The sequence below is a fragment of the Talpa occidentalis genome, unplaced genomic scaffold (assembly GCF_014898055.3).
Source record: "Talpa occidentalis isolate TD23 unplaced genomic scaffold, MPIMG_talOcc4v2.1 talOcc4.5, whole genome shotgun sequence".
NCBI lineage: Eukaryota > Metazoa > Chordata > Mammalia > Eulipotyphla > Talpidae > Talpa > Talpa occidentalis.
The window spans coordinates 79,468,582-79,478,617 of NW_023604861.1; the positions used below are offsets into that span (position 1 = coordinate 79,468,582).

The following is a 10,036-nucleotide window of genomic DNA, read 5'->3' on the forward strand; positions in this document are numbered from 1 at the left end:
TAATCACTTCCAATAATATTGCATATCAAACATATATTATACACCTTAAACATGTACAATTTTTATTTGTTAATGGTATCTCAATAAAGCTGTATAAAAAATCAGTGTGCTAATTATCATTTAGAATTCTTTAGGAAAATGCCATAGCTTTTCAATATTACTTTGTAAAGTGAAGAAGTTGAGCTAAATTAGAGGCTACAAGACTTGCAGCTACCAATGAATTTCTTTGCTTCATTTTTTTTGGTTTGTTTAAGTTTTTGGTCAATATGCTGGTTCTCTGTAGAAGTAGGTGATGTGCTTATATGCACTCATTTGGATGTAATATCTAACTATCTCAAACTAGCTGATTAATAACAATTTTGATAGTAAGGTTATATGGAAAAGTTTTCATTATAAGTATTCCGAAGTGCAAGTTCTTACCTATGGCTAGTTGATATCCTTATTCCTACAGTGTTTCTCCTGTACATGACAGGCAGTGGAAAGGTGGATAGATACTGCTGTGCAGAAACTGAAAGTACTTCTCAGAGCCAGAGTGTGACATAGAATGTGCTGGGAACCTAGAGATGGAAAAATTTGTTAATAAGCAGAATGATGGCAGTTAAAGGATAGAACAGTCAATGCCAGGCTTAATGAGGTGATCCTTCCCACAGTGAATGAAATTGTGACTGTCGGAGGGAAGTCACAGTGTAGTCCATATAGTGGAGATGGCGTCACAGAAGGGTTAGGTAATGATAAATAGTGATCTTCATGACTTTCTGGGCTAATTCATGTTCTGGAAGCAAATCTTATGACTGCTATCCCCTATGACTGGTGACATAGGGGCATAAGATCCTGAACACTAGGACTTGAATGAACTACAGTGAGCAGTTGGAGTGGTTATAAGGGGTACAGGCCTTACCTGCTGGGACATAGAGTCATTTTCATAGAATGAATGTCCCCTGTGGTTTCTGGATCCTAGACATTGCTAAAAACAGACATATGCCTGCTGCTTCTCAGTTAGCTTTCTGGTGTTAATGTTTTGGGCATAGAAGATCTCTCAGGAGGAGCAGCTTCTGCCAGCCTGTGTCAGGGCTTCTTCCTTCTGAATCTTCTCCCTAAATTATAAGAGTATGTAAGTAGAGATGATAGAAGTGACAGTCTCAAATGCATCCAATTTTGATTCTGTTGTTCCTGGTTGTAGAAAGAGTTTTCTCTTTTCAGGTGAGTTGGTTTCTATGAAGTGGTGACTCCAAGCCTTAGTTTGTTTCAACTCAAACTGTTTTCATTGACTATTTGTAAAAACAACTAATGTCAATGGTTACTGGTAGAATTTGGCTATTGGGGAAGAAAGCACAGAGCTGAATTATTCCTGTCCAAATCCTCTAGTCAAATAATGGTTCATATCTATTTGGACAATACAAGGATACAAGATTTAGTTGGAGGAGATTTGGGGTAGACCTGGAACACAAGGTTAGGATGCCCCAGGTATAGCTTCATAAAGGACATTCCCTGAGAAGATTGGTAATTGTTAGAGAGGAACAGGATAGACTTCAACTATCCCTGAATAACTTTATACCAAGGGATTTTCAGTTCAGATCGTTGGATTGATTGTCTGTGCCTAGATACTCTATAGCTATACCAATCCTCAAAATCTCCCCTCCAGTATTGCAAACTCATCTCTTTGTTTGACTCACTTAATCCAAGATTTCCTGAGGGATGCATGAGGGCAAACCCTGGGCTACCCAGTAAATCAGGATGTCACAAAATAGCATGGGTGCCTCAGAACACAGGTCCTCTTTTTTGATTCTCTTCATTAGCTAAAAGCAAGAGGGAATTTCATGACACAAAAAAATTCCCCATTGCTCAAGACACATCTAGAAGACAGGCCTCCCATTTTTTTTCTATTTTTTAAATAATTTAGGTTAACTATTAAGCTTCACAGAAGAAGGATGCTCTCTGAAGTTTGTCCAGGAGCCTGGGATTCATCGGTGGTAAGAAGTCATTCTGAATAGTGAGTGCACTGGGACCAAGGGACAGCTTCCTGTTCTTCTACAGGAAGAGTGCAGAGGCCTCTGGAAGAGAACTGGAAAGCCTAAAGAACTCTTGGAAAATGTTTTCTCATGCCAAAAGGTCTTGGCTTCAAACTCAGACAGCTACTTTCCTGCTTGGCAGGAAAAGAAGAACCCCAGAAATCAGGCCTGTGGTTATCTGGAAATTAATTACTAACTGTTTCCATTGACCAGACAGTATTCTATATGCCTTATGTATTATTTCATGAAATCCTCACCCACATTACAAAGTGGGTGCTGTTATTATAATTTTTATTATTATTAAAATCCCATTTTAGAGATAAGAAAACTAAAGCATAGGAAGATTAAAAAAAAAAAAAAAAGAAAGAAAACTGCCCAGATAAATGCCAATAGCATGAGGAGTAGGGATATGATTTAAATGTAAGGAGTTTGACTCCAGAATATGAGATTCTAACCTCTGCACTGCAGCTTCTTAAACTCATTTTCCTTCTCTAGCCTCAAGACTGGGTTTGGTAGAATAGTGAGGAGATGTCCTAGGAGGTAAACCAGGTCTCAAGGACTGCTCCAAGAATGATACCCAACTTTATTATTTCCTAGGAGCTTGCAGATCTGGTCCTGGGAAGGAAGAACAAGCATGAAGGAATTTATGAACTATGCATCTCACTGTGAATCACTTTTTTTTAAAAAAGATTTATTTATGCATACAAGAACTGGGGTACAGGCCAGAGGTGCAGGGGGTGAGAGGATTCACCAGAGACAGAGTAGGGAACAGAAGAGGCAGATTGGTTGAAAAACACTGCTGAGTGGAGCAGTGGGCGAGTCAGGAGAGGTCTGTTGCGCCATGTGGGTAGGTAGCTCCCTGACCAGGGATCGAACTTGTACTGCAGGGCTGCATATTGCTTCATAGGTTGTATCTTAACCCCTTGCATCACCAAGGAGGCCCTCACTGTGAATCACATTTATAGCACATTTATAATATCTCTTGGATATTTTCTTCTAAGTTGCCTTCTGTCTTGTTTCTAGGCTGTGCGCAAGTGGGTCAAAACAACAGGAGCATCACCTTCCCAACTAGACTCCCACATTTTTCCCACTTCGCCCTCGGCCATCACTCTCAGGGCTGGCGTGACCTCTTCCAACACAATCTGCTTGGCTCATCCTGTTCCTTAAGACATTTCCATGGATTTCAAGACTTTATATTTCTAATTCCTTGACTCAGCATAACACACTGTCCATGATCAGAACCCCCTTATTTCTCTCATGAGTTCCCTCTTTCCCTACTACACCACATCCACTTTCAAACCTGTACTCTAACCAAACTAAAGAATCTTCAGATGTGTTCCACATCTACAGAAAGCAGCACATACCACTCTCCCTGTATGTAACTTGCATACATCTTTTCTGCTCCCACCCCCACCATCATTTGTAAAGCAATCACTCACACTTTACTATAAAATCAATGTTATATCTTTTTTGCTTCACAAATAAGAAGCATCTGTTCTTCCCTGATCTCCCATAGCACCCTGTGAAAAGGACAAACTCTGGGGTTAGACCATGAGGATCCATACTCTAATTCGGAAATATATAAGTATTGTGAACTTGGACCAAAAAAAAGCTAAATTCTTTAAGTCTCAATTTCTTCATCTGTAAATGGGGTTACTAAAGAGATTTTGACATTGAATTGATGGGAAGGGTAAATGCTGTAGAACATGACAGGCACATATCTCAATGCCAGGTGCAGAGTAAATATCAGATAAGCAATGGCTGTTATCCGATATCAGTGTTACAGTTATCATCCTATTCATCTCACTGTTGGATAATTGTCAACCCACACACATGCATGTCTTGTTCTCTAGATGTACACTTCTTGAGGATACTATCTGCGTAACTGGATTTTATATTCTGAGCACCTGGCATGGTGCCTGCCATGTAACAGGTGCTCAATAAACACTTATTGGATGAATTATAACACAATTATCTGCCATCTGGTTTGTCCGAAGACACATATTAACAGGATTGAGCTTACTGATCCCCCATTCCATCATCCCATCTGCTTTTATATTTAGGGGCTGGGGTTTACCTTGCAGTCCCTTGTGGAATCAGTTCACACAGGACCTGCTGTTCTGTTCTCACTGCCTCCCATGACCCCTGCCAGGTAGCCTTGGCATTCAGAAGATTTGACTGCTGGGCAACCATTGGAAATGCAGGATGGCTGCTTCCTCTCCAAGTAATGCTGCTGACACCTGCTCGCTTCAAAGTAAGCGTGATTTGTAGATATGAAAGTTCCCTTCTCTGTCCCAATCCAATAGTGATCATTTCACACCCATTAACCACCCCTCATACCCTCCCCCTACACACAAACATAACATAGGATACCATTTCAATAGTTAGGAATGACAAAAGGAACTTATTTCATGGCATATAGCCCAACAGTAGATATCATCATTCCTGAAGTCAATCAACTATTTCCCCTAACTAGCCATTCTCTCAGGAGGCACTTGGCTAACATGGCCTTTCTTTTTCATTCCTTCCCATTTCTTCAGTTTCAAGACTTACCACATTCTCCTGTGTTCTCCAGACATAATTCTCCAATTCTGATTCACTTACTATGCATACTTCTTCAAAACTACAAGGACAATTAACATGCATCCCTAAATAAGAACAATCTAAGCTCAAGATCCAACCTTTGGTAAAACAAAGAATCAGAAACTTTGGAATTGCATTTATGTTTTTTTCTTTAAGGACTTGGAATATTTGGAACAAATTTGAACAATCTCTCTAAAAGAAAGGGGAAGTATAAAATATATTTTGTCTTTATGCAGAGCAAACTCCAGGGTCAAATTTCCCTTCAGTTCACTTCCTCATCCCCGTCTCCTCTCTCTTTCCCTTCTCTTTCCTTTCTTTCTCACATCTTCTAAGCCATAGAATCTTCAGGAAGTAGGTTAAGGGTGAAGGAATGAAAATTCAAATGGCTCATCTTCAACTGACCCCTCCTGCTCCTCAGTATGTGTGGGTGTATCCTATGAATAAGTTTTCCAGAAAGTCCCGAGTAGCCAATATTGCTGAGATCATGAGAGAACAATTCTCTGATCTTTGGATCTTCCCTATCTCCCAGCCATCCCCTGGCTCTCACATTCTTCTTCAGCCTTCCTTCCCACCCCCCACCGCTTTAACCCTTTTCGGGCTTGTACTTCCCTTAATTTTAGCCATTCCATTTGGGTTTCTGCATTGAGGGGGGAGGAGTACTCACAAAATAGTTAGATCTTTGTCTTGCCATAGGATTTTATGCTAACAGATGTCTACATAGACTATATAGTACTCCAACTGAGGACTAATCAGTTTTCCTTTTCTGTTGCCTTAAGTATATTTCATGCCTTGGATGTGAGGCAGCACATAGCAGGGATAAGGAAATCCTGAATTTCCACATCAGGAAAGCCAGGACATCTTCCTTTCTACTCTCCTCCACACCACTGTGCTCCCACCTGGACAGATCTGAGTCAGGTCAAGTGTCTGGACTGTGCTCCAGCTTATCACCCAATGGGACACTAAGACTTCCCATGGGGACTAGAAGGCAAACTTGCAACTATTCTTGATGTTACCACTCCTGGGGCTTCTGTTGAAAGAATGTGATAATATGGTCCTAATCTGGAGTAAGAGATCAGCTACACATAACATGTTGCCAAAAAAATAATTCAAGGAATTTTCTCAATTGAAAAGTAACAAAAAATACTTAAGACTCTCCACTGGTTAAAGACCAACTATAGTAGGGCCTCCTCTGGTGGCGCAGTAGTTGAGCACTGGGCTGTGAAGCTGCCCACAGCCTCTGCAGCACCTGTTCCATCCCTGGCTGCCGGCGAGGGTCCCACATGGCACGGAGACCTCTCCTGCCATGCCCGCTGCTCCCCTCAGCAGTGTACTTCATCAGTCTGTATGTTCTGTTCCCCGCTCTGGCTCTGGTGAATTCTCTCACCCTCCCGTGCTTCTGACTGTACCCAGTGCTTATATAAATAAATAAATAAATAAATAAATAAATAAATAAATAAATAAATCTTTTTTTTTTTTTTTTTTTTTTAAAGACCAACTGTAGTAGAAGCTAGTGAGGGGAGCGTGGTTGAGCTGAGTTTAGAGAGGGTGCCTCATGTTGAAGCAGGTGTTTCAGAGCACAGCACTCTATGGGAGAGTAAGTACAGTGAAAACTCAGTAATCTGAACATCAATTTTTTTGAACTTTCCCATTATTCAAATGACTCTTTAAATGACTTTCTTTTCCCTGTTATGTCCTGACATACTAAAGTTGGAAATTTCTCATTTTTTTTCTTTAATCTTCAAGCTGTATTAGTGAAATTCACCACATATCTGAACACTTTTTGAGCTCTGACTTCTTTAGATAATTGAGCTGCCAGTGATGTTTTGAATTTAGCACTGGGTGGTGGTCTTATGCTGAGGTTTCCCACCAGATGAAAATTAGAAGGGAAATGGGACATGGCCAGAAAGCAGAACTAGTTCTGCACAAGGAAGTTGAGTTTCTACCCACTCAGGCTCGTGCATAATTGCAGTCAACACATAAGTCCATTACTGACCTAACTCCACAGAGTAAGTACATCTGAAGAGTACAGTCTACAGGTCAGCATGGATGTAAGTTTAAATCACGGCTGTCCTGCTGATTAACTGTGTGATCTTAAGTAGTTATTTAATTTCATTTCAAATGTCCCATTTGTAAAAGAAAAATAACTACCTTATCACATCATTAGGGTTGGCAGAATAAATGGAATATATGTACTTAGCAATGACTGGGAACCCAGTAAGTGCTTAATACACATAGATGTTATTATTGATTTAAAAGAAGAAGTCAAAGCAGCATAAAATTTTGGCACTACCATCAAAGGAGTCGTGAGCAATCTGCACAGTCGTTATATAATACAATGAAACACACAAATGCACATACACACACAAAACAGAAAGCACATGTGCCCAATGTACAATAAAACCCAAGTTGTCAAGGTTCACATCCTGAATCTGGGACTTTCAAATTGTGTGAAGTTGAAAAGATGACCAGTATTTACCTGCCCTCAGGTAAAAAATGGAAGTAATGATATTATCTATGTCACAGAGTTGGGGAGAATTAGATAAATGAATATATATGCAAGGTGCTTGAAGAAGTAACTAGTATGCAATGAGTACCAGCATTATGCCAGATGTGCCACCTGTAGGGGTACAAGAAAAAAAAAAGAGGAATATCAGTGATTGGAGGTAGCACATGGGCCATACAGATGATCACATTAGATAAGAAGGGAAATTCTCAAATTGGAATGACATGGGATATTTTGCTGGCTGATTCAAATAAGCTCCTAGTTTTGTTGCTATCACTGGGAGGGCAAGGACTTTTCCCCTTTTAAAAAAAGCAAAAATCAATATCATTTTCCATCTGAGCTCTACAATAAGTGATTGTTTTCATCTCATTGGTAAGCAAAATGACAAGTCTAATGATATCCTCGCATTTGCATGTTAGACAGACACCACCTTTCTCCTAGGGTTAAAGCTATCCTTTCCAAAATCTCTCCCCACTCACCCCACTTGTAAAGTTCTTCTTTACAAGGTTCCCAGTCTTAGCTTCTTAGAAGGTAAATTTGTAATTGTCAGTCCATTACTCAAACACTCATGCTGTCCTTGCTTGTTTGGAGATTAAGACAGTTGCCACTGTCTTGTCCTCTTAGCCAACCCCTCTAGCCCCTCCAAATAAAGAGAGGAGGACAAAAAAAATCCTTTGTGTTAGTAGAATGCCAAAATTTTAACTACTTTTCCCACAAAGTATTAATTTATGAGTGTCCACACCACAGGACATAGACAAACCAACTTCTCTGTTGGGTAAAAAGCATAGATGTGAAATGTTCAAAGTGTCATGTGCTTTTTCTGAGTTGTATCCTCAGATGTTGGTATCTACCCTCCTCCTGCATCAGCTTAACTCAGAAGGGGGGATTTACTGGCTCACCTAAATGAATATTTCAAGGGGCGGAATAAGCTTCAGACACAGCTGCATTAAGTGGTTCCGTGGACATCTTAGGAAGTTGTTGTCTCCATCTCTGGGTTCTGTTTGCATCTGTTTTATTTCAGTTTCAGACAGGTTTTCTCCATGTGGCACTAAGATGATCACTGGCAGCCCTGAGCTTATTCCATTTGTGTAGCTCAGGATTCCAGACACACAAGAATCTTTGACTAGGACGAAATCACAAATCTACTGCCTTGGGTTCAGTCCCAGGCCCACTTCTACTCACATCAAATGGAGTGAGTAAGCTTTCTTTCCTTCATTCTCTCTTTTTTCCTCTTTGGCAGATGTGGGGGTTTTGGGGTAAAGGTGGTTTTCCAGGGAAACAGGAAAATTACACAAGCCCATCATGCCTCTTGACACATGCACTTCTCCTCATCCATGATGATTAAATATCTACACGACAAACTTCCAGGTATTCAGGCACTAAGCACAGGGCTCACGGAAATGAGAAATGTTAAAAACAGATGTTTCTGACCCATTGAACAGAGGTGGCTGAAATTTTCCCCCAAATGGCATTCTGCTAAGAACCTCAACAGAAAGACTGGCTGCTTGATTTCATTCTTTCCTAATTTCAGTGTGTCTAAACCTTTAGGATCATGTTCTCAGAGTTTCCTTACAGATTTACCAACAAAGTGCTCAGAATTCCTAAGGCTATTGGAGTCATGAACATTCTGTGTGTGTTCACTAGCATGTCAGATCAGAAGAACCAACTGGGGATTCAGAAAATAAAAGTCCCATTTGAAAGGAGTCCCTTCTTTGGTTTTCATTTAGCCCACTCAGGCCTTCGGGGGCTCCAGAAACTCCACCTTCCGTCTCTGTGCGAGTGATAGATAGAGATGGCACAGGACTGTCTGCTATGTAAATTGATGGGAACAGGGTGAATCTCCCTCAGACAAATAGACAGACTGAATGATGTTAAACTGAACGGTAACGAGGGAGGAGAAATGATCATTTGTAAAGAGAAAAATGTTGAAGGGTTCTTTTGCCTGGCAAACATAAATACCCTGAAGAATAGAAAACTGTGGGTAGATGTGGGGCCTGCTTAATGCGGATCCTACATCAGGCGTTTGTAGGTAATATAAAACTCTGATGTGCTGTAAAATTTATATCGCTCCCCAAAATGATCTACTGGTAGAACATATAAATTTTGTAGAAACTGTTAAAGCTGTCATAAAACCTCATTGCTACAGATACAGTAGGTGTTTCAGAAATACGCACCAAAGCAGAGATTTGTAATCATTTCAGTGTGGTTCATAAAAAGAAGCACATTGTGCTTCAACATCAGAAACCACAAAGGTTCCCTTCTTCCCAAGGCCTGTTTTATCTTATTTTGCATACTTAAAGAAGAAACAAGCAGGGACAAATAAGCAGTCTAAATATGTCAAGGTAAGCCTTTCCTTACCTGCCCATGTTGTTAGAAAGGTGGGAGCAAATGATTATTTCTTTACCAAGTTCACATAGAGTTGTTGGCTCCGTTTAATAATAGTCGGTCTTGTTCAGGCCAAACAAACTGGTCCCTGTGGGGAAGAGAGGCAGTAATAAATCAATACCCTAGATGTAATCTTGGTCTCTAGAATGCAGAGAGAGATTTTGGTGCATAATGGCACTGGTTTGTCTATTGTCATTCAGACATGAGCTGCATCAGAAAAGGGCTTGTGGGAACCTGATAAGAGGTGGTCAAAAGTGGGCCATAAATCACAGAGAAGCAGTATTCGGCTGATTTCATACACACGCACTTTCTGGGGTGAAAAAAAAAGTGATAGATCTGCAATTTACTGCTTATCACATCTGCTAGAAGTTTCATGATACAAAAGGCTGACCTTCACTGAATAAACACCCTGGTTGACTACCTGCCTCAATGCAGGAAATACAGCGCTCCAGCCTCCCAGAGCTGGGAAGCCCTTCAGTGTCCTATTTAAGAAGCTGCCTTTGATTATGAGCCATGCTGTAGTTTTACTCAGAGCATCTCCTCCAACAAGGAGCGG

The 10,036-nt window shown here is 40.5% G+C and overlaps 1 long non-coding RNA gene across 1 annotated transcript; it reads right to left on the reverse strand.

Annotated features, from left to right (window-relative positions):
• Positions 1 to 384: 384 nt before the first annotated feature.
• LOC119259847 (uncharacterized) lies at positions 385 to 9,564 on the reverse strand. The gene is made up of 3 exons (XR_005128587.1): positions 9,454 to 9,564; positions 899 to 1,094; positions 385 to 557 (listed from the first exon to the last, which is right to left on the reverse strand). It is a non-coding gene; the product is annotated as an uncharacterized LOC119259847 (long non-coding RNA).
• Positions 9,565 to 10,036: the final 472 nt, after the last annotated feature.